Raw genomic sequence first — 24,598 nt, 5'->3', positions numbered from 1 at the left:
GATCCTTTCAGCTGTGAGACGGAAGATAATCAAATCAATATTCGCCAATTATTGTCTTCAGTGGAAATGCCCAGCTGGTTCAGTGGCATCGGCAGAGAGAACTGAGATTTACATTGCGTGTGTAATCGTTGATCAGAACTTTAAAAAAATGATCATTTAGACAGGGAAATGCATGGGAATTGAACCATGTTCCGCTCAGCCAGGGATCACTGGTGCATTCTGGTCTCTTGTTCTCCCCCAAGGTCAATTGTCCATTCTCTTTGTTCCAGCTCTGGTAATGCGTGGCCCCTGCTCTCCTTATGATTTAAGACTGCTTCTTGAGACCCTGTTTACTGTTATTGGTTCTGGGTGAGGGGAAGAGCATAACGAGTTCTGATGCAGTTGCAACACAAGAATTAAAATCACAAGACATTTTGTAGTGAATTTCAATCATCACGTTGTGGTTTGGCAACCAACAAATCCAACTATTTTTCATATTTTGTTTTAAAAAAATCCTTAACTTCACCAGAGAGTGAAATAGTTTCCTTGATCTGCTTCCATTTGAGATTGGAATTCAGCCCCATTGCTGAGCTCTTGGATTTAGCCAGTCACATGCGATGGGGATGATTCCATGGTCCTTCCTGCTGTTTCACATCTGCATTTGCAGCTCCAGGCGTTGGTTTTAATGAAGAAGTTTGGGCAGCGACCAATCTGAAAGGAACATTTGTTTTTTACTCTTTTTTTAAAAAAAAAAGTAGCTTTTGTCGTGGGCTTGGCCCCAGTGAAATGGGGTCCCCCCCCAAAAATGACAAAACATGGAGCTTAATTTGTGAAACTTCCAAGTCCGTAAAAACTAGAAAATGCTGGTCAAATGTTCAAGGTCAGTCTCTGTGGGGAGAGAAACAGTTAACGTTTCAGGTCTGTGACCTTTCGTCAGAACTTATGTTTTCATGAGGTATCAGTATGACTAGGTTACCGGGCTATTGCTGTTGAGTGGTCAGGAGTGAGGTACAAACCAGTCCCTGTTTCTGGGGCATGTGGATGAACTGGTCCAGTGAATAAATATACTCCCGATTAACACTAACCGACCACCTAACTCCTAGGGTCGGTCTGCGTCGAGTCGGAAAACGACACTTCTGTTTTTGTTTACAATGGAATACTAATCCGTCTGAGCCCTGGTTTACAGCTACAATTGGGAGCAGCGCCCCGGGCATCGCGCAGTGGGCGGGGGCTGGGACTAGGACAGGGGTGGGTGTGGAGAATCTGCCTTTAATGCCATTCTTCGCCTCGCTGTGCTCGGAACCCGGGCCCGGGAGTGGCTCTGGGGCTGTTTGCTAATTTATCGCCTCGCCCTGTAAGTTTCTGCATGTTTTTTTTTATGTTGCTGTCTAGTTTTGAGGTTGGCGTTATTGCGGAATGTTGGAGCAGCTCAGGCAGGGGCCGCACTCTGAGAGAGACGCAAATCCCGCCTGGGGAATTGGGACCGAGTCGGGATTCTGACTAACAGGCAAATGAGAGAAAAAAAACTATGACTTCAGCAATTAACATTCAGCCTGTAATAAACACAGTGTATATTGCACAGGTGAGACTGTATACTACAATGCAATTACCTAAAAACATTTGAGTTATGTAATGTGCACTCTATAATAGGCAGAGTGGGTACATAACATCTTTGGTGGGGAGGGAAGAACTGCGAATAGAAATATCTCCTAATTGGTCAAGATTCTTAAGAGGCGGAGCTTGTGTCTAAACAGTGGAAAGGTCTGGCATTTATATATCGCCTAATCACAGCTTCAGGGTGTTCCAAGCGGTTTCACAACCAATGAGTTATTGAACTCAATGCTCCCTGTGCCAATGAAGAGAGGAGTAGCCCACCATGAGTCCTTGCTCCAGCTCTATACTCCGGGATAGATACAGTCTGGGTGTGGAGAGGTTAAGAACTTTTTTCTGCTCTCAATTACTTCTAGTTCAGGATTGGTTCTGGGTGCAGAGGACCCGCGTTCGATTGACAGTGGCTGATTAAACTCGGAATTAATGCCCTAGGCAATGAGGAGAGAATTCAAACTGTGGTTAATAACTTCAGGGACCCAACACTGGAACTGAAGCTTGTAATTCTCCTGCTCTTAAAACAACAACTTGCATTTGTATAGTGCCTTTAATGTAGGAGAAAGGTCCTAAGATGCTTAACTAAAGTCAAAATCAAATAGGCAAGACAAAAAAGAGACACTTAGAAGGGTGGATCAGGCTGAGTGAGGTGGATTTAAAGAGTTTTTTAAAAGAGGAAAGGGAGGGTTAGGGAGGATATTCTACAGCTTTGGACCTAAGCAGCCAACGATGGAGAGAAGGATGTTGGGGATGTACAAGAGGCCAGCGTCAAAGGAGCTGAGATTTCTGGAGGAGTTGATAGAGATAGGGGGTGTAGCAGGGGAGGTGAGCAGAGGCTGGGCCCCACCTACTGCGGGGCACTCTGACTTCTGGCTCCTGATTTTGGAGCGGGGCCAGAGGATGGGCCCTGCCCAGTGTGGGATGTGAAGTGCACCAGATCCCTGCCAGCAGAGGCTTCAGCCAGCAGGATGCAGGGCAGGAGGATCCAGTCAGCCTGGGGTCCTTAGGACAGGAGCTGAAGTCCTGAAGAAACTGGGGGTGGTTGGGCGGAGCCTAAGCCTGGAACGCGGGCTGGAGGAGAAGGACACACCAGAGACCTCATGAAGGGGGAAAGAGAGCAGGACTGCAGCCAGGACCTAGGGCAGCAAAACAAACCTGGTGAGTCACTGCGTTGAGGAGCTGAGGCCCCGAATAGGACTGAGATCTGGAGCATCGGTAGTGAATATTCACTGCAAATTGTTTGTTTCTTGGAGTTACACTTTCCCTTGAAAGTTTATGCAGTTTTGATGCCAGTAGAATAAAAGAACCGTGTGTTTTTTTAACCTTTGTGCAGTCTGTGTGCTTGAATCCCACATTATATCTAGGTGCCAAAAGTGGGATTCCACAGCACAGGCATCAGGTCATGGCAGAAGAGATGGAAGAGTTGAAACCGGCGATGACCACGGGGGAGGCTGTGGTGGCTCGGGGCATCGACAGTGGAAACTGAACCTTCAAGCCAAAACCAGGCAGAGGCTCCCTAGATGCATTCCCTTGATTCTGCGAACGAAGAACACAGAACCGCTGGTCAGGTATTCTACTTATCAGTTGGTAGGAAGTTGGACACATGTGGGGGAAGACCATAGGCACCCAAAGAGTCAGTGGCCAAAGACTGGATCGAGGATGCGCAGTTGGTCCCGGGGCCTCAATGAGAGCGAGCGGGTTGTGTTTGTGATGGAAAATCTATGTAGGAACGTCCATCAGGAAATACAGGGAAGAGGACAGACATTCACAGAAGTCCACAGCGGATCTTTGAGGACCTGGCATGTGTTTTTGGGGACAGCAATAGCCTGCCACAGTTGCTACAGAAGTTTTATGAGTACAAGCAAGCTGAGGGAGAGGACCTGTTCTCCATATCCTTGAAACTGTGAAGATGTTCAGCTGCTTTATCCTCCTCGATCTGTCCCTCAAATTGACCAGGGACACACAGCTGAAGGACTGCCAAGCTGAAGCAGTGAGGGATGGAACCGTCCAGATGAAGTTGAGGAGGCTTAACAGTGCCAAACCCCAATTATCCTCCTTTGACGCGTGGGGCCACATCATCCGGATCATGGGGAAAGACGGGACTCCAAAGACCAAGAAAGAGGCCACCATCAGGAAGGTGGCTGTTAGTGCGGACAGGGATTTGGACCTCAGGCTGAGGAGGCAAGTGGTACAGATTGCTGCACAACAAGCATAAATCCAGTCCTTGCTGTCCAGTCCTTGCTGTCCTATCTCCACGGCAAGCCTTATGGCCAATCCCACACAAGGGATAGTCCAAAGAGATTTTGGAATTGTAACAGGACTGGACACTTCAAATGAGACTGCACTCACCAACCACAGCCATCACAGATGTTAGACATGGGGACCCCATCCAATGCCACGGCCTCCCCTTTAATAGACATTAAACTAGTTGGGCCTTCCACCGAGAGCCAGGCAGGGATGGGGCGAGGTTCTTTTGGGAAGAGGCTCAGTCTTATGCCGAGTGGTAGGGACTTGCCCTAAGGTGGCTGAGAGATTTGGAATGGTGGAAATATTGTGCCTAATTGACACCGGAGCAGAGGTGTCAACCGTTACTCACCAGTTCTTCCGAGAGCAACTAGCTGAAGGGCATGACCTGATCAACATTTCTTCCCTCCTCCAAATCTCTGCTTCACAAGAATTGGGCATCCCTTAACACGGCTACATCAAGCTCTACCTATCTGCTGTCCATCACACTTTTCATACCCTGGGGTTTCTGGTGGTTTGTGACTCGATTGTGACTCCAGTGGAAGTAAGGAAAGTTGACAATACCTGTGATGTTAGGGTTAAAATGTTGAGAAACATCTGGGCATCCTTGGAAGGCATGTATGATGACTGGTATGAGCAGGAAGTTACTAAATCAGCCGGAGGGGGGGAGGTCAAGAGTCCTCAGCCTTGCTCTATGCACTCAAGGTGTATCAGCCTGCACAGAACCTTAAGACTGTCAGGGTAGCAGGAAATTGGGTGTGTGTCTCCCCCCCCACCACCCAATCACTGTCCTCGAAGGCTTACGCCAGCTGTCCGCAACTGGCCAATATCAGGCCTTGCTTGAGCATCACATCCTGCATGTAGTGGAGCCACCACTTGGTGTAACTATGGAAGCCATCCTCGTCACTGTGGGAGAAAAGGGTAGGGTACCCATGCAGATCACCATTTCAGCGGCAAGGATGTTTACCTCCAACCGAGAATGTCCATAGGTATCCTTAAACCTGCAACTGTCATGGAGAGTGGACCAAGTGGGGAAGACATTTCTAACCTCATTTCCAAGATGGACATCGGTGAGTTGGAGGAGACCCAGAGGAGATGCTTCATTTCTACTCACCAAGTATGGGACAACTTTCAGTCAGGGTGATAATGACACCGAGTATTGTGACCTGGTGAGCTACAAGATTGTAACAGCAGATGACTGCCCAGTGAGGATTCCTCATCGCTGGATCCGACCCCATCACTGGGAGGAAGTGGGAAGGGAGTACCTGCAGAAGTCTGTGGAATGAGGTGTCATCTGGGAATCGTTGAGTCCATATGCCTCCCCCACAGACCTCGTGAGAAAAAAAGATGGAAAACTCCCCTTCATACTGGAAACCAAAGCCAGTCTCCTTGGCCTAGGAGCGGAGCCATCACTTGTTCAAGGGTAGAAAAGAGTGGTTACCGTGAGAGGTGTATTTTGGCCAAACCAGGGAAGCGGCTTCACCCCAACATGGCTAGTTGCCACTAGGCCCCTGAAGGTTCTCGCAATGGGTTTTACTGTCCTCGACCCCAGTGGTAATGGGACCTAGCACATTCTTATACTTACAGATGTCTTCACCAAGTTTACACAGATTATTCACACCTGTGACCAAAAGTCTCAACTATTGCGTTAGTAACACTCAACTAATGTTCATCCATTTTAATACTCCCTGCCGGGTCCACTGACCAAGGACTCAATTTTGAGAGTGGGATCCCACTGGAGCTGTGCAAGGTGTATGGCATTGTCAAGAGCCGCACTGCCCCCAATAGTCCAGAGGGTAATGGACAGTGCAAACAATTCAACTGTGCTCTGTCTGACCGATTGCACAGCTTGCCTCCTGAGAGTAAATGTAAGTGGCCAGGGTATCTTCCAGAGTTGGTCTATGCTTGTAATAGTATCCCACATTCCTCCATGGGTTACTGTCCACACTATCTCTTCTTTGGAAGAGACCCAGTCCTTCCTGTGGATCATCTCCTTGGGTTCACCGCACGTTCAGATGGAGATGGCTATGTTGATGAATGGATTACTGAGCATCACCTGAGGCGAAACCAGGTGCTCAAGATGGCGTCCAAAAGGACTGAGAAAGAAGTACTGTGAAGAAAAACACTACGCAATACAAAGCTGACAAGGTGGACCTTCCGATTGGTGCAAGAGTATTCCCCCAGAACAGGAATATCAGGGGTCGGAATAAGATACAAGGTGTCTGGGATCCTGAACCCAACAAAGTCATCAAGTGGCTTGACACTGGGGGCAACATCTGTGTTGTTGAACCTGTAGCCAGAGGACAGCTTCAGAAATTGGTTCATAGAGGGGAGATACTCGAGGCCAGAAGCCTGGTGGATGAAGTGGGGGCAAGCAGCTCACTCAACAGCATCGCTGAAAGTGTCAGTGGCTCGTGCGAGGGAGACTCAGATAGTGACAAGGAATCTGGAGTGACCTGTGTGTTGTGAACCCAGGGAACATATCCAGTGTAAGGAGACCTTCTCTAGTACTGAAAGAGGACACAGAGATGACCAGTGGTGAAGCTGCAGCAGAAGCGACAAGTGCTGCCAATCGTACGATCCCAGGCAACATGACCGACCTGGACTCCTATGTAGCTGATCCATTCCAAAGCCTGGATTCCATTGAAAGTACCAGTGTGGGTAAGGGACTGAGAATGTCATTTCTGTCAAATGCCAGATAACATCCCAATCCTTACCATTTGCCCCAATCAGTGCTGCACGAAGGAAATGCTGCCACCAATGTGGCTTTGAAAGTTATCATAGCTCAATTGAACCTGTTGATCATGTGATTGCTTAGCAAACTGTCACACATGTAGTTTCTGGAACGGGGGCGTGTGTACCAGGAGAGGTGAGCAGGCCCTTGGCATCCTGACTTCGGGCTTCCAACTTTGGAGCGGGGCTGGAGGCTGAGCCCTGCCCACTGCACAGAGCATTAGGTCCCTGCCAGCAGAGGTCTTTGGCCTGGGACGTTGCTGGGCAGGGGGATCCAATCGGCCTGGGGTTCTCCTTGCAACAAGAGCTGAAGTCTTGAAGGAGCCAGGGGCGGAACCTAAGCCTGGAGTGTGGATTAAAGAAAGCTGGAGGTAGGGCCTCAGTCCGGAGCATGGGCTGGATGAGAAGGAGGCACCAGAGGGCTCATGAAAAGGGAGAGAGAGCAAGACTGTAGCAAGGAGCTAGGGCAGCTGAACATGCCTGGTGAGTCACTGCATTGAGAAGCTGAGGCCCTGAATAGAGTGGAGATCTGGAGCATCAGCGGTGGATATTCTCTGTAAATACCTTTCTTAACTTTGCAGTCAGTGTGCTTAAATCCCATGTTGTAGGAGGGTACAAGCCCCTGAAGGTATTGAGCACAATGCGACTTTCACATTAGGAGGTGTTGATGGAGTCAATGAGCAAGGGGGTGATGGGTGAATGGGACCAGGTGCGAGTTAGAATGAGGCCAGCCGAGTTTTGGATGTGCCAAAGTGTATGGAGGGTAGAAGATGGGAGGCCAGCCAGGAGAACATTGGGATAGTCAAGTCTGGAGGTAACAATAGCATGGATGAGGGTTTCAGTAGCAGTTGGGCTGAGGCTGGAGTGGACATGGGTGACGTTACAGAGGTGGAAATAGGCAGCCTTGATGTGGAGAGGCTGTAGGGTCAGAAGCGCAACTTGGGATCAAATAGGATGATGAGTTTGCAAACAGTCTAGTTCGGCCTCAGGCAGTGGGCCGGGGGAGGGCTAGACTTTGTGGTGGGGAATGAATACAATGGCCGGAACATGATATTTGAGGGATGGCACAGGCTCAAAGTCTGGGTACCAATTCCCTGGTTTGTCAACTGAATAACGTGGAAACTATTTATTTCAGATTTTTTTTCTTATTAATTCCTTGTCAAAACATCTGACAGCGCTTCAAGAACAATGAATTGTTTGAGGTGCAGTCACTTGTTATGCTGTTGGACATAGCTGTCATTTTGTGCACACTGTCTGTCTCTCTGGCGCCTGTGGGACAGTCAATTAATCTGTTTGTTTGATGGCTTTGGTCGAGAAAGGAAGGCTATAGCAGACACTGGGAGGTGTGCCTGTTCATGGGATCACCTGGACAAGCAGATTGAGGTCTGACAGAGAATTCCATACTTCTGTACTCTTGGATCACAAAATAATAATGGATGAGGAGGCCATTGGGCCCATCTTAATTCACCCATCCAGAGAGATCCCAACAACCATCCCCTTTTGTTTCTTCAATAATTCCAGGTTTTTGGCTCCCCCTTTTTTTAGGGATTTTATTTCTTTAAAAAGAGCTGATGAGAGAGACCTTAGGGGTCAGGAGCGTGAATCTTTAAAACTGGGAGGACAATTGAAGCTGTTAAAAAGCAATATTGAATTCTAGATTTTATAATTAGAGACAAAGTATAAAAGAAAAGAGGTAACTTTAAACCTGTAATGATCATTGATCAGGCTGCAGCAGGAATATTGTGTCTAGTTTTGGAAGCCTTGCTTAAGAAAGGATGTCAATGCCATGGGGAAGAATTTTTCCCCCATCGGAGGAAAGTGCAGGAGCGGGCCTGGGCAGGAGCGCCTCCGATTGGTGCCCCTGATTAGGGGCGTGCCGCCATTTTACATGGGTGGGCCAATTAAGGCCCGACCAGCATAACGTCCACCAGGAAGTGCTATGTGCTCCCTGTGCAGGCAGGGGAGGGGGCAGGGGGATTCTCTCAGCCGAGAGTGTGCTCTTTCATGCGTGCGCGCACTGATCTCCCTGAGGCTAAGTGTTGCCTCAAGGAGATCAGCTCCAAATTTAAAAATGTTATAGAGACAAATACAAAATTTCCCTGACATGTCCCCTCATGTGACATGTCCGTTGCTTCCAGTGAAACCTTTACTAAAAACTTAAAAACCCTCATGAAACCTCATCCCGCCCGTGGATGAGGTTTCATGCTTTTTCTTAAGCCCGCCAGGGCTCCCAGCCTGCCCGCCAACCTTCAGGTTGGACGGTCAGGTCCATTAATTACATTAAGTACTTTGTCAATGGCCTCAATAGGCCGTTGACAGGTCGTCAGGCGCACAGCTGATCCGGCTACGCCCCCGCCGACCTGAAATTTGAAATGACGCGGGGTGAGGTCAGGACTTCCACCCGACGTCATCCCGCGTCACTTTACGGGTCGGCAAGTGGGCCTCGCCCCCTCCCGCTCGCCTACCTAAAGATCCTGCCCATGGAGACAGCGCAGAAGAGGTTCACTAAAATGATCCCAGGGATGAGGAGAGAGGAGATTAATTTAGGCTCTTTTCATTTAGAGCAGAGAAGGTTAAAAAGAACCAAAAACAATATAACTTGCATTTGTAGAGGACCTTTTTGCAGAATGCCCAAGGCTTTTCATGAGGCACTTGAGCAACCAGTGTTATGACAGGGAATGCATGCAGAAGTTGTTCAAAATTTTGATTTATTTTTGATAAGCTAAATTAGAAAACATGAATTCCGATTGTGAGTGAATTGATAATTAGGTGACAGCTTGAAATCATCATGTAATTTAAAGAGAGTGAAGAGGGAGAAGTGTATTTATGTAGCAGTTTATTGGGACCTGCAATATCTGATCGGTGGTAAGAACAAAATCTGTAACAGCTGCTAAAAGGAAAGTGAGTAACTGTTTTGAAAATAAAATTTTAGAGAGGTCTGGGAAAAGGGCAGAGGGATGATACTAATTGGACAACTCTTTCAAAGAGCTGGTACAATTGTAATGAGCAAATGGTCTCCTTCTGCGATGTGAAATTCTATAATTTTAGATTATTTTCATCTTCCCCTCAAAGGCTGCGAATTTTATGAATTCTCCTACATTAGTCTTTGTAAAGCACCCTGTGACTCATCCTGGAGTGTGAGAACTGAATAGCCTGCCCTTGTTTCTATGACTGCAAGGGGGATGAATGGCCTCTTGCTGTTCCTATGAGTGCAAGGGGTTGCTTCACATCTGCATTCTCCCACAGGCTGTGTTTGCACTAAGTGGGGGAAGGTGTCGAGGGACCAGACAGTAACATAATCAGTGACAGTGCATTGTGCCGTGCAAAGCAGTAAAATCCAAGTTCCACCCTCAATTTGTGCTGAGTTAGCATTTCTCAGCCTGGGGCATGTCTCTTGACCTCAGCACCTCTGGGTGAATTGAACAGAATTCTCACTGCTTGCAGTGACTCTTGTTGGTGTATATGGTTATCACAGGGAGAACAGGATAGACTTATGAATAAACATCCAGCAACACTCAGTGCCTGGGCACCACATGAAGAATGGGCAGTGTAGGTGGACCAGCGCCCAGGGACCTGATCCCTGTGGAGAGGCAGCCTGCTTGGAGTGGGACAGGCTGCTGTCACCTTGACCTGAATGGGAGAAACTCATTCTCTCAAATGTGGGCTGGTGACAGAAGGAGGAGCTGAAGTAGAATTGTTGTATCATCTTGGCGATGTGGGAAGAGAGTGAATTACTAAGCATAAAGTCAGCAGCTCATCACTGAGTGCAGCTCAAGGCAGAGTGTGAGCTTGGGAATTTGGTGAATGAGGGAATTTTGAAGATTAATAGCTTTCTAAAATTTAGTCTAGTTTGCATTTAGCATTTAACTACAATTTACTGTTAAAGTTAAGTTTTCTTTCAGTCTTAGAGATAAACAAGCTCCCTACTGGAGAGGCAGTTGCAGTTAGTTAATTAGGTAGCTGGTTGGAACAGGTTTCTCTAGTCAGAAGTACTGACTCCTCTGTGGAATTTCAGCTAGTATAAATACAGGTGGCCATGCTAAGCACACGAAGATAGCAATCACTCATTAGAGAAAAAGTAATGGGAATGCTAATGGAACTTAAGGCTGCGATGTCCCCTGGACTTGATGGCTTGCATTCTGGGGCCTTAAGAGAAGTGGTTGCTGAGATAGTGACTGCATTGGTTGTAACTTTCCAAAATTCCCTAGATTTTGGAAAGGTTCCAGTGGATTGGCAAACCACAAATATAACACCTGCATTCAAGAATGGAGGGAGACAGAAAGCAGGAAACTAGGCCAGTTGGCCTAACGTCTATCATTGGGAAAATGCTAGAATTCATTATTAAATAAGTAGTAGCAGAACATTTAGCCAATCATAATACAATCAGAGTCAATGTGGTTTTGTGAAAAGGAAATCATGTTTGACAAATTTATTAGAGTTTTTGAGGATGTAACAAACAAGGTGGATAAAAGGTAGATGTAGTGTACTTGGATTTCCAAAGGACATTCAATAAGGTGCCACATAAAAGGTTACTACGCATATGCTACATAAGAGCATATGGTGTTGGGGGTGATATATTAGCATGGATAAAGGACTGGCTAACCAACAGGAAACAGTGTGTTGGGATAAATGGGTCATTTTCCGGTTTGCAAACCATAGCTAGTGGAGTGCCACAGGGATCAATGCTGGGACCTCAACTATTTATGATCTACATTTAATGGCTTGAATGAAGGGACCTACTGTATTGTAGCCAAATTTGCTGATGGTATGAAGATAGGTAGGAAAGCAAGTTGTGAGGAGGATATAAAGATCTGCAAAGGGATCTGGAGAGGTTAAATTGGGGTGGGGGGAGGTTGGGTAAGTGAGCAAACATTTGGCAGATGGAGTATAACGTGGGAAAATGTGAGGTTGTCCGCTTTGGCAGGATAAGTAGAAGAGCAGAGTATTATTTAAATGGAAAGAGACTACAGAATGCTATAGTACAGAGGGATCTAGGTGTCCTTGTACATGAATCCACCTTCTCAAGGGCAACTAGAGATGGGCAATAAATGCTGGCCTGAATTAATTTTTAAAAAATTCTAATGGACTGAGGAGGCCGGTGAGGCAACGTCGCATGGCACTCGGGCACCTCCCAGAGGCTAAATCAGAGTTCCTGGGTGATTGCCAAGTGTGATGGGACTGAGGCCAGTATCTTGCTTCCTTCCTCATTTGAATTTTGTATTTCCCAGGTCAGAGTTGGTGTGGTTCTAGGGAACTGTGGACACAAGTGGGAAATTATCATCCACAGAGCAACTCCCCCCACCCCCCCTGCCACCTCACCATCCACTGAGAAAATACACTAATTGAGATGTTTCTCTATTTTAAATGCATCTGTCTCACTGTGTCCTGGATTTGAATTGCTGTAATCTAACACTAGCTGGACAATCACTGATGCAATCTGCTCAGTTCTTGGGTTATGCAGTGTCTAAACTGAAAGGAGGGAGGGGCAGGGTTGAGTGCTGATAACAGCAAGGGTGGGTGGTGGAGTTTGAGCGCTGAGACTTGCAGGAAAGCTGGGTGGGGCTGAATGCTGGTTATTGGAGAGTAGATGGTGGGGATATCTGTGGGGGTTGGAGGGATGAGTGTGAGTGTTGGTAATAGGAAGGAGCAAAGAGAGGGGGTGACTGGTAACTGGGGGTGAAGGGTAAATGCTAGTAACTGGGGGTCTGAGGGGTGGGGTGAGTGCTGGTATCTGGGCCAGGAGTGAGTGCTGATAACAGATGAGGGAGGGGTGAATGTGAGTGCTGATAACTAGGAGTGGGAATAAGTACTGGTATCTGAGAAGGCTGAGGCGGCAGGGGACTGAATGCTGGTAATTGAGGAGTGAATGGTTGGGGCAAGGATGAGTGTTGATAACAGAGGAGTGGCAGTGGGAGTGAATTCTGTTAACTAAGGTGGGGGTGGGCTGGGGGGAAGAGAGCTGGTATATCCAGCATCAGTTCCTGTGTCGGAGCGGGACTATCGAATAGTTGAGTCATCTCAAAAGTCCTGTGTTGTCGGACAGAGGAAGCTAAGGAATAGACATTGCTGAAACTGTGTTGTTTTGATTCAGCCCAAGGCAGGTCCTGTCAGTGCAGTGATCACAGAGAGAGCTGATGCGTCTGAGTCTGGGACTTGGTGAAGCGAATGCATATCCGGAACATAAAACACTGATGCCCTTTGACAGACAGCTCAATAGCTCAGTGACATCACTGAGTGCGAGAGGCATGGTATAAAAAGCTGTTTACGGCCAGTCACCATAAGCATCCAGTCAGACCGGAGGCTGCGCTACACTCCACTCCATCAGGCAGGACTGGTCATCTTACCGGGACCCAACTACGTTGCCAATAACGTGGACTTTTCCTCTCCTCAGACTAGGAACATTTGGAATTGCACGCTACTCTTGTTAGAATCAACTACCATCCATATGTCACCTTGGACATGATACTTCGGCTGAACAGATTAACTCCCAATTACTTCCGACTATTACAGGTTAGTAGAACTACCTTAACTGGAGTGAGGAATGTGCAGGGAAGGGTGCAGAATTGCGTGCAGTGGCATTCACACAGTAACGTGATGTGACAGTCACACAATGACGCACAGTAAAGCAACAGAAAGAATAGATGAGGGTACTGTAGTAGATGTAAAATATTTGGTTTTTCAAAAGTCCCTCGATAAGGTGCCATAGGCTTATATCTAAGGTCAGAGCATGTGGAGTCAGGGGACAAGAAGCAGAATGCATAGCAAGCTGGCTGCAAAGTGAAAATAAGGGGTTACAGTTACTCAGACTGGCAAAAGGTGGGTAGTGGTGTTCCATAAGAATCAGTGCTGGGACCATCATTGCTCATCATTTCCACTGAAGATTTGTACTCAGAAACTGGAGTGCAATTTTAAAATTTGCAGATGACATTAAATTTGGGGGTATGGTTAATACTAAAGAAAATTAGGACAATATACAGGAAAACATTAATAAACTCGCTGAATTGGCAGGTAATTGGCAAATGAATTTCAATATAGTTCAGTGAGAGACGGCAATTTTGGTAAGAAATATGGAGGCCACATACTCCTTGGAAATTAAGGGTCTAAATGGGGTAGAGGAGCAAAGGGATCTAGGGATATAGATTCACAAATCATTAAAAGTAGCAACTCAGCTTAACAGGGCCATTAAAAAAAAACAAGCAAAGCACTAGGGTTAATTTCTAGAAGCAAAGAATTGAAAAACAGAGGACCTATCTTAAACAAGGTACAGAACCTTGGCTAGGCAACATGGAGTACTGTGCTCAGTTCTGGTTGCTATATTACAAAATGAATAGGATATGTTGATGCAGTGAAATGAAGTAAGGTGGAAAAATGATCGTGTCATGAAGCTTAAAAATCAGCATAGACCATTTGGGTCGATCACCTGTTTCTGTGCTGTAAATTGTATGTAATATACATTCAGTAACACACCGTGACATTAACATGCATTGACATTAGCCTGCAGTCGGTAACAAGCAGTGACATCATCAGTTTGTATAAAGAAACTGTTTAGCTGATGAAGTTCTGCTTTTCCTTCATTTCAATCCTTAAACTGGTGATTTGTTGGATTTTGCTGAGTATAATCTTCAAATCCACTCTCACAAACAGGAGATTGTTTTCTGGGGCTTTAGCCAGTCAGTGACCTTGTATCACATTTTAACAAATCTGTGTTTCTATAAAAACCTCCCTATCCAGCATGGAGCCTGCAGTCATTATCTGTGTGATACAGCAGCAGTGTGTGCGTGTGAGAGTCTCATGATCCTCTTTCTCCTCTCACTGTCTCTCTTTCACCTCCTTTTTCACTTCTCTCTCTCTCGTTCCTTTCTCCCTATATCTTTCCATCTCTCTTTCACCTCCTCCCCCCTTTTATCTCATTCCTTTCTCCCTCCTTTCTTTCCTCCTTATCTCTTTCTCCTTCCTTCACTTCCTTTCCTTCCCTCTCTCTCTTCCTTCCTCTAACTATCCATCACTATTCCTGAATAAGCTGGGCTGTAGTTCCATAACAGCATCTCACCTCACATAAATCCTTATCCTTTGTGTGTGAGCATCCACAGTATGTGTTAGCAAGTCAATTCACCAGGAGGGGCATCACAACAGATCCTGATCTTTATCCTGCCCTTACCTAACTGCACTTGTCATCTGAGGGTGACCGAACAGCGTAACCCTCCCTAACCTGGAGTACTGAGGTTAACTTTAGCAACATAACTATTTCCCCTATTGCAATCTCCTGATTCAGCCTGGACCACAAATTGTATCATAAAAGGAAGCCATTTAACCTACCATGCCTGTGACCATTTGCTGAAAAATTCTCCACCTCTTTCTGTATCATGAGCTTTTCTATTTCTTTATACAAGTCACAAGCGAGCTGTCAGGTCACTTCCTCTCAAGGTTACTAGGGGAGCTCACAGAAATGGCTTGGCTAAGGTTCCAACACTCATGCTCACATGAAGCATGGCCTCTTAACTGAGGCATTGTCAGGTCCCCAGTTCCCATGGCGCTATCCACAGCCAGGATCCCAGTGGAGGAGGGGTGAAGGGAGTGAGAATAGGAACCATCCATGGAATGTTGGTGAATTTACCCTGCAATTTGAGAGGAAAAAGCTGGAATCAGATGTAATGGTATTACAGTTGAATAAAGGCAACTACAGAGGCATGAGGGAGGAGCTGGCCAGAATTGACTGGGAGATGAGCCTAGCAGGAAAGACAGTGGAACAGCAATGGCAGGGGTTTCTTGGAGTAATTTGGGAGACACAGCAAAAATTCATCCCTAGGCAGAAGAGGCATACTAAAGGGAGGACGAGGCAACCATGGCTGACAAGGGAAATCAGGGATAGCATAAAAGCTAAAGAGAAAGCATACAATGCGGCGAAGAACAGTGGGAAACCAGAGGATTGGGAAGCCTACAAAGACCAACAGAGGACAACTAAACAAGAAATAAGGAGGGAGGAGATTAAATATGAGGGTAAACTAGCCAGTAATATAAAAGAAGATTGCAAGAGTTTTTTAGATATATAAAGGGTAAGAGAGAGGCAAAAGTGGACATTGGGCTGCTGGAAAATGACGCTGGAGAAGTAGTAGTGGGGAACAAAGAAATGGTGGAGGAACTGAATAGGTACTTTGCGTCAGTCTTCACGGTGGAAGACACGAGTAACATCCCCAAAGTTCAAGAGAGTCGGGGGCAGAGGTGAGTATGGTGGCCATTACCAAGGAGAAGGTGCTAGGAAAACTGAAAGGTCTGAAGGTGGATAAATCACCTGGGCCAGATGGATTACACCCCAGAGTTCTGAAGGAGATAGCTGAAGAGATAGTGGAGGCGTTAGTGGTGATCTTTCAGGAATCACTGGAGTCAGGGAGGGCCCCAGAGGACTGGAAAATCGCTAATGTAACCCCCCTGTTTAAAAAGGGAGTGGGGCAAAAGACAGGAAATTACAGGCCGATTTGCCTGACCTCGGTCGTTGGTAAGATTTTAGAGTCCATTATTAAGGATGAGATTTCAGTATACTTGGAAGTGCATGGTAAAATAGGGCAAAGTCAGCATGGTTTCATCAAGGGGAGGTCATGCCTGACAAATCTGTTAGAATTCTTTGAGGAGGTAACGAGTAGGTTAGACAAAGGAGAGCCAATGGATGTTATCTACTTGGACTTCCAAAAGGCCTTTGACAAGGTGCCGCACAGGAGGCTGCTCAGTAAGATAAGAGCCCTTACTGTTAGAGGCAAGACACTAGCATGGATAGAAGATTGGCTGTCTGGCAGGAGGCAGAGAGTGGGGATAAGGGGGTCCTTCTCAGGATGGCGGCCAGTGACTAGTGGGGTTCCGCAGGGGTCAGTGTTGGGACCACAACTTTTCATTCTATACATTAATGATCTAGATGAAGGAACTGAGGGCATCCTGACTAAGTTTGCAGATGACAAAGATAGGTGGAGGGACAGGTAGTATTGAGGAGGTGGGGAGGCTGCAGAAGGATTTGGACAGGTTAGGAGAATGGGCAAAGAAGTGGCAGATGGAATATAATGTGGGGAAGTGTGAGGTCATGCACTTTGGTAGGAAGAATAGAGGCATAGACTATTTTCTAAATGGGGAGAGAATTCAGAAATCTGGAGTGCAAAGGGACTTGGGAGTCCTAGTCCAGGATTCTCTTAAGGTTAACTTGCAGGTTGAGTCAGTAGTTAGGAAGGCAAATGCAACGTTGGCATTTATTTCGAGAGGACTAGAATATAAAAGCAGGGATGTGCTGCTGAGGCTTTATAAGGCTCTGGTCAGACCACATTTAGAATATTGTGAGCAATTTTGGGTCTCGTACTTCAGGAAGGATGTTCTGGCCCTGGAGAGGGTCCAGAGGAGGTTCACGAGAACGATTCCAGGAATGAAAGGCTTAACATATGAGGAACGTTTGAGGACTCTGGGTCTATACTCGATGGAGTTTAGAAGGATGAGGGGGGATCTGATTGAAACTTACAGAATACTGAAAGGCCTGGATACAGTGGACGTGGGGAAGATGTTTCCATTAGTAGGAGAGACTAGGACCCGAGGGCACAGCCTCAGAATAAAGGGAAGACCTTTTAGAACAGAGATGAGGAAGAAGTTCTTTAGCCAGAGAGTGGTGAATCTATGGAATTCATTACCACAGAAGGCTGTGGAGGCCAGGTCATTGAGTGTATTTAAGACCGAGATAGATAGGTTCTTGATTGGTAAGGGGATCAAAGGTTACGGGGAGAAGGCGGGAGAATGGGGTTGAGAAACTTATCAGCCATGATTGAATGGTGGAGCAGACTCGATGGGCCGAATGGCCTAATTTCTGCTCCTATGTCTTATGGTCTAACCTGTCTGGGGATGTGGCATTGACTTAGGGAGGAGGGGAGCACTGATGGGGGGTGTAGGCGGGGGATGCTGACAGGGGGAGGGATGTGAAATTCTTTTGTAAGGTTCTTTGACCCATCCTGGAGGGACAGCTGGATGTCTTTGTCCTTTCACTTCACTGATTCCGACTCTCAGTGGATTAGAATCAGCGGCTGTTTTACAAGAGACAGATTAAATATTAAAACCAACATCCCAATTGCCAAACTGCATCATTGTTACTGGCTCGCGTGGTTTGATTTTTAACCATTATAGTGCTATGCACAGCATTTGGTTTGAATCACAGTAAAGTTCCGAGGGCCCAGAGTCTAATCTCCAGGCCCCTGTGAACTGGCCCTTCCTGCAATCCTGAATCACTATCAAGTCAAGAAAACATCAAGAAAACATCGTTCATAGCCAATTAAATACCTTGGAAGTGCAGTCACTGTTGTAATGTAGAAAAACGTTGTAATGCAGTCCTGGTTGTGCAAAGTATGGAAGGCTGTGCCAGGTACACAGGCCCAAGTTACAGCAGTTCCTACAACACATGGACTGCAGTGGTTCAAGAGGGCAGCTCACCATCACCACCTCAAGGGCAATTAGGGATGGGCAACAAATGCTGGCCCAGCCAGTGATGCCCACAACCCATGAACGACTGGGGGAAAGAAAGCACTGCAGACCTACCACATCCACTTGGTGAACAATCAGGCAGCTAACAGGAGTGGAAACCCAATAAACATTCCCACCAGTGTCCAGGCTGAGTGCATGATTCTACTTGGCCTCCTTCCAGATTCCCAACATCATGGAAACCAGTGTCCTACCTATTGATATTATTCCATGACGGAGAGCTCTGGGCAAAACTAAGGCTTGTCAGTTGTTCTCTACCTTAGTCTCTCCCTGAGCCTAGTTGGTTCTGACTCTGGCCTCTAACTCACAATGTGGAGATTGTCCAGGATGATCTAACCACAAAGAAAAAACAGGAAAAATCTAACGTGGCCCATTACCCACCCTTCCAGCCTCCTTACAGCCATCAGTGAAGTGATGGAAAGAGTTGTCAATCACCTGCAATCTGAGGTAATGAGATAATTCGGTGGGAGGACAGGGGACCTAGACCAGCAAAAGATGGCAAATCAAACAGTGGACAAGTGGGAGATATTTAAATATGTGAGAGAATTTACAGGATAAATATACTCCTCCAGCTATAGAAGCTTTGCCAAAGGCTGGGATTCATGGGTAAGTAGGACAGAGTTGTAAAACAAGAGTCATATGATCAAAAGGGGGTGTAATACAGATGAAAATAGAGAAGGAAACAAAAAGGAAGACAGGGAGGTGAGGCAGTATGAAAAACTGGTAATCAACAGAAGGGGAAATAAACAGAATAGTCAAGGGGATAAAGGAGCCACTTTGCACAGAGGAAAGTAATAGCAGAATTTAAGAATCTCTCCTCTGTATCATGGAGGAAGATGATGGGGTAGTACGAGTACCTGAGAAGGATGCAAGAGAAACATGACTAGAGCAAAAAACTCAAAAAGAAACTTGTATTTAAAAAAGCAATAGAACTGAAAGTTGAAAAGGTCAGCTGGCCAGAATACTGAGGGAAGTTTGGGGGATAGATGGAGAGGCACCGATCATTATTATCTAAAGATCTTTGCAAATAGAAATTGTAGTCAAAGAACTGGGTAGTGGGGAATATTCCCCTCTAGATCTGGAGAGGGGAGGGGATTAATGGGGAATTACAGGCATCTCATTTACTGGTGGTTTTCTGATTTGCACAGATGCAACTTGCGGGTGAAGCTGTGGTCCAGAGTACTGGCCGACTCATTAACTTCTCTGCACTGCTCCTAGCTGTAGGGGGTATCGGTCTGTCCTCCTATAGCACCAGAAGAATGACTGAAGCAGCTGAAACCAATGCAGTTGTTGGAACAGGGGCATCGGAGGAGAGGAATGAACTGCGCCAAAGTGGATAATGGACAGATGGACACATGATTCCCATCACTTAAAGTGGTCCCCTCTCTGCATTCTATCTGAATAGACGAGCCATATTAAGAGGAGTAGTTGGTAAAATGAATGACTGATACAGATGCTGCTCCTACTACTCCCTGAATGTGGTCAATGGGACAGTGAGAATTTTTGTTACTGCCTCAGGCAATCTCTTCATGTATCACTATTCCTTCTCACTGGGAGAGAACAGACAGAAAGTTGGCTTGAGGTCCAGTACAAGGTGTCACTGTGATTAAGCAGCAAGTTACATGTGGAACAAATTAACAAAGTTATATTGGCAGCAAATATGATCATTGTACACTTAAGTGCTCAGTGTCATTCATAACCCAAGCTCCTACCGAGGTACCCCCATCACTCGTAACATTAGGGTCTTTCCACCTGTGTATCCCATCTGATTGTTGGGCTCTGACTGGGGTGTTGGGACAGAGGTTGGTAGTTTGGATGCCCCTCTTTAAGCACCATATCCTGGCATGGCATATTTTTAATATTTAGGAATGGTTCAGAATTTAAAGATCGATGTGTGGAAAATGGACCTGTTATCAGTGGGGTTGCCAATCTTCCTGGAATATTCTGGAGTCTCCAAGATTTAAAGGTTAATCTCCTGGATGCAAGTCTTGGAAAAAAATCATAGGGGCATTAAAAATATAAGTTCTCATTTTCTTTGAACATCTTTGTTTATTGGTTATAAAAATGTCAGAGATGGAGAAAAATGCTATTTGTTTGGGTGGCAAGCTAGGAGGTGGGAGGTCATGTGATAAAGCCTCCAGGAATACTCCCACCCAGAGTTGACAAACCTAATTATCAGACAAACTGAACTAGTTAAAATCAGCTGCTCTTTCAGACTAGGCCAGAGTGGAAAAACCTGTCAAATGGCTCCACCACTGATTAATATGCCCCTGTTTAAGTCATAGTTTCTAATTTGTATTTGTTTGCCTCCCACTTTGGGAAGGCCTACAAGCAGCTTATACAAGGAACCTGTAGTAACACATGTCAATAAAACAATATGAATAGTTAATAGATAGTAAGCACAGCACCGTATCGAGCTTATGTAACAGTGACTGTGTCCATGACTGGAAACTCAAGGGCAAGTTGTAGCTGCTGTAGTGCTGCACTTCTGCCAGTGAGTGGTGCCAGTGAGCAGCATGTGCTGGCACTCCCCTACTGGCGAATGGGAGTTAACTGCATACTAGTGCCTCTACCGGCAGATAAAGTTACAGATAATGAAAAGGACAACATTTGCCAATTTTTGTGGGTTAACTTTGAAGAACAGCTCTGTAAGGCTGTTTGCTCCCTACCAGCAGCAGTACCTTGCGAGACAAATTATCTTTTTATCTTTTCAGACTTCCAGCATCCGCAGTGTTTTGCTTTGATCTTTTTATCATGGTGTTTTCATACCTGAATAAAAATGCCATAGTGCTGATTTGAACTTAAACGTTGGAACAAAACAAAGTAATTCAGCCATTTAGCTATCACCTAGCTCACCCCATCGCCCAGCTCCAGGCTATCCAAGCCTGAAAATGAACACAAAATTAGACTTGTTGGTGCCAGGATTTTCACAGTTAGATTGAAGAATGAACATAACAAATCTGAACTCATTAAATTCATTGATGCTGGGATCAGGAGTGTTTGTAAATTCTGCCATTAGACAAACCCCATCCCCTCATCGTCACTGTTGTGTTATTTATTTGGTTTGACAGGTTCTCAGGGTTAACATCTACAAGCGATTGTGGGCAACTGTTTGGACACCTTCCAGTGACACTAAAATGCAAGTTACGTAACAGCTGATATTATTGGTTTTGTAGATTTTTCTTTATATAAGTACAGGCCCCCGGCCTGGAGCTGCCCTACATACGCTTCACAGAACATTGGGTTGGTTTGAAACACAAACAGATGTGACAGCCGGAATGTGCCTAAGGGAGAACGCTCATCAAACACAGTGCACTTTGCTCAGTACTGGAATGCAGCTCAGGCTTTCTCAGTCACAGCTCTCATGCAAACCTGGACACTGCCTCCCTTGGTCAGGAACACTGTGGTTTATTGTCTGAATTACCAACACATTTCTCAACATGTACAAAGAAACTTGGCAGTGCTACATGCTCCTCCTGGGCTACTGAAACAGAAATTGGGTTTGTAATGTTTATTGTCTGTAAGTTTTGCTCTGCTGAGACCATAATGCAGTTTTCAATGGAGACTGAGCCTAGGCCCCCCCCTTCCTTAGACTGGAATGACGTTTTGTGGTTCCATGTGTTGGATGTACCACAGTCGTGGAAGGCAGGTGTCCCAGAGTCAATTAGACAGTTCTGGAGTGACTCAGCAAGACAGAATCAGATTCCTACAAGATGCTTTCTTGAGCTGGACAGGAATGAATGGTGCTTGGCTAAAGTCACCTGGAGTCTTAGCTGAGGTGACTTCCACCTTGGGAGGAAGCTATTTCAGGGACCAGCTGCTGGGGCCTTTTGCTTGCAATAACAAAGATTCAGAAGATCCTTCATGTGGAGGGATTGATAGGGTTTAAAGGAATAAGTCTCTGGAGAGACAGTGATATCTGCTTCCATACCTCGCAACTCCCTGGGCACAGAACAGGTTAGACAGGTATTGCAAGTCCACTGAAAATGTGATGTTCAGGCAGACCCTCGGGGTCACTGGTAGACTCTAGAAGCCACTGATTAATGTCCTTAGTAGTTGTTGCTGGTGTCTTGCTGTCACAGAGATCTCCTAGGATATCACAGTCTCCAGGGGATAAAGGACTCCTGTATGTCCATCATATCAATTATAGTCCACACTATCTCCACATGAGATCACTGGTTCTGATGGATGAGAACCTAGTGGTTATGGTGCTGGATTCATAATCCAGGGTTTGTGAGTTCAAATTCCACGATGGGAAATTGGATTTATTAAATCTGTGACTTGGCACCAGATGAAGTAACCCTTCATATCAATAGTTCACCAATATACTCCAAGGAAGGAACAGGTCCACATTATTTACTTTTCAGCCCAGTTATAGCTCTTCTGACCACCAGCTTTTCCTCTTGATTGAATGCCTCTGTTGGGCCTTGTGTTAGTTAGGTCCTATGATGGACCAGGTAAGGAAATGGTAGCAGCTCAGGTTGTAGCTAATGCCTCTAGTGAAATGTCATCATTTGCTAACCTCTTCCTTCAAGGCATCCCCTATGATGTGACACAGAGAAGAGTGTAAGAGTGTGTTTAGCTTTGCTTGCAGTGACAGTGCCTCTTGAAAAATAGTTGCTGAATTGTAATATTTTGAGGAAATGCATAAGGCAAAGACCATCTATAATAAGATTTCATCAACTTCTGTTGGCACTTCAGCTCCCATCTTTCTCCCTCCCACAGGCTTCACTCTGACTTCTCTTCACATGTGTAAGGATTTCCAGCATGGCTGACCCTCCCTCAGTTGTCTTTTTTTGGTGCCGTTTGTGGGCCATCCTTTGGTGGGGGTGGGGGTGGCGGGGGGTGGAGAATGGATGTTAAAGGCCTGTGAGTAGTATACACATCCCACATGTGCATAAAATGAAATGTAGTGTACACTGTTCCTTTAAATCAAAAGTCTGTAGACCATCTGAGTTGGCAGTTTTCATCGAAAAAGGAGCTTGAGTTATAAAACACAGTTAGGCCCCAGCTGGAGTATTATGTTGAACTCTGGGCACTACGTTTCAGGAAAGATGTCAAGACCTTAAAGAGCTAAAGAAGAGACTTACTAGAATTGTGTTGAGGATGAGGGACTTCAGTTATGTGGAGAGACTAGAGAAGCTGAGGCTGTTCTCCTTACAGCACAGGTTAAGCTGAGACCTAATAGACATACTCAAAATTATGAAGCGCTTTGATAAGGTAAATAAGGAGAAATTGTTTCTAGTGCCAAGAGGATCAATAACCAGAGGAACAGATTTAAGATAACTGGCAACAGGGGCTATATGAAGGAATTTTTTTTTTACATAATGAGTCATCGTGATCTGGAATGCACATCCTCAGAAGCAATGGAAATAGATTTGATAGTAACTCTCAAAAATTCGGGCATAGATATTTGAAAAGGAAAACTTTGCAGGGCTATGGGGAAAGAGCAGGAAATGGGACTAACAGGATAGTTCTGCCAAAGAACCAGCGACTCACGAACGAGGACACCCAAGTCCTCTCGATGTTCAACATTTCCCAGCCTCTCACCATTTAAGAAATACTCTGTATTTCTGTTTTTCCTATCAAAGTGGACAGTTTCACATTTCTCCACATTGTATTCCATCTGCCAAATTTTTGCCCACTCGCTTAACCTCTCCAAATCCCCTTGAAGCATCTTTGCATCCTCCTCACAACTCATACATCCATCTAGTTTTGTCATCTGCAAACTTGGAAATATAAAATGATCACAGCAGGATGTATTAGAGCAGCCGCCCCTGTGTCTAGAATATTCTTTAACTCTTCCATTAGTGCTTACTGTTTGCATACCCTGTGGAAAGTTTCCTTCGATGGTTGATTATGTTGAAGATGCTACATAAATCCATAATTGACCCTGCTGGTGTTTTAAACAATGTTATCCATAGGCTGATCATGGTATCTGTGTGTAAAACTAGTCATGCTTCTGGACTGAACATAGCAACAGAAAGAGGTCAATCAGCTTCTCGAGCCTCTTCCACCATTCATTTAAATCATGGCTGATCTGTATTCTCAACTCCATTGACTTGTCTTGGTTCAATGACTCTCGATACCAATGCCTAACGAAAAGCCATCAATTTCAGTTTTGAAATTTTCAATTGACAACCCCCTCCCCCACCGTTCCACAGCCTTTTAGAGGAAGAGAGTTTGTCTGAAGAGGTGCTTGCCGACTTCACTTCAGAACAGCCGAGCTCTAACTTTATGATTGTGTCCCTTTGTTATGGACTCTTTCTTCAACAGAGGAAATAGTTTCTCTACCAACTCCTTTAATCATCTTAAACACCGCAATTAGATCACTGCTTAACCTTCGATATTCAAGGGAATATAAACCTACTCGATGCAATCTGCCCTCATAATTTAACCCTGTTAACCCTAGTATGGTGGTTCTGTGCTGCATCCCCTCCAAGGGCAATATATCCTTACTGAGGTGCAGTGCCAAGAACTGAGGACAGTACTCTAAATGGGGAATAACCAGTGCTTTATATAACCAAGCTATAATTTCTAT

The 24,598-nt window shown here is 45.6% G+C and overlaps 1 long non-coding RNA gene across 2 annotated transcripts; it reads left to right on the top strand.

Annotated features, from left to right (window-relative positions):
- Window positions 1-1,235: 1,235 nt before the first annotated feature.
- LOC144696038 (uncharacterized) lies at window positions 1,236-21,216 on the top strand. 2 transcript variants are annotated; one of them, XR_013580061.1, is made up of 3 exons: window positions 1,236-1,333; window positions 12,953-13,071; window positions 19,206-21,216. It is a non-coding gene; the product is annotated as an uncharacterized LOC144696038 (long non-coding RNA). The 2 variants fall into 2 exon arrangements; XR_013580060.1 differs by having other exon boundaries at window positions 12,653-13,071.
- The last annotated feature ends 3,382 nt before the right edge of the window (window positions 21,217-24,598 follow it).

This window comes from Cetorhinus maximus, chromosome 21 (assembly GCF_964194155.1).
Source record: "Cetorhinus maximus chromosome 21, sCetMax3.hap1.1, whole genome shotgun sequence".
In the NCBI taxonomy this organism is placed as follows: domain Eukaryota; kingdom Metazoa; phylum Chordata; class Chondrichthyes; order Lamniformes; family Cetorhinidae; genus Cetorhinus; species Cetorhinus maximus.
The sequence above is the reverse complement of the archived record's forward strand: the minus strand, read 5'-3'. Positions and strand labels throughout refer to the sequence as shown.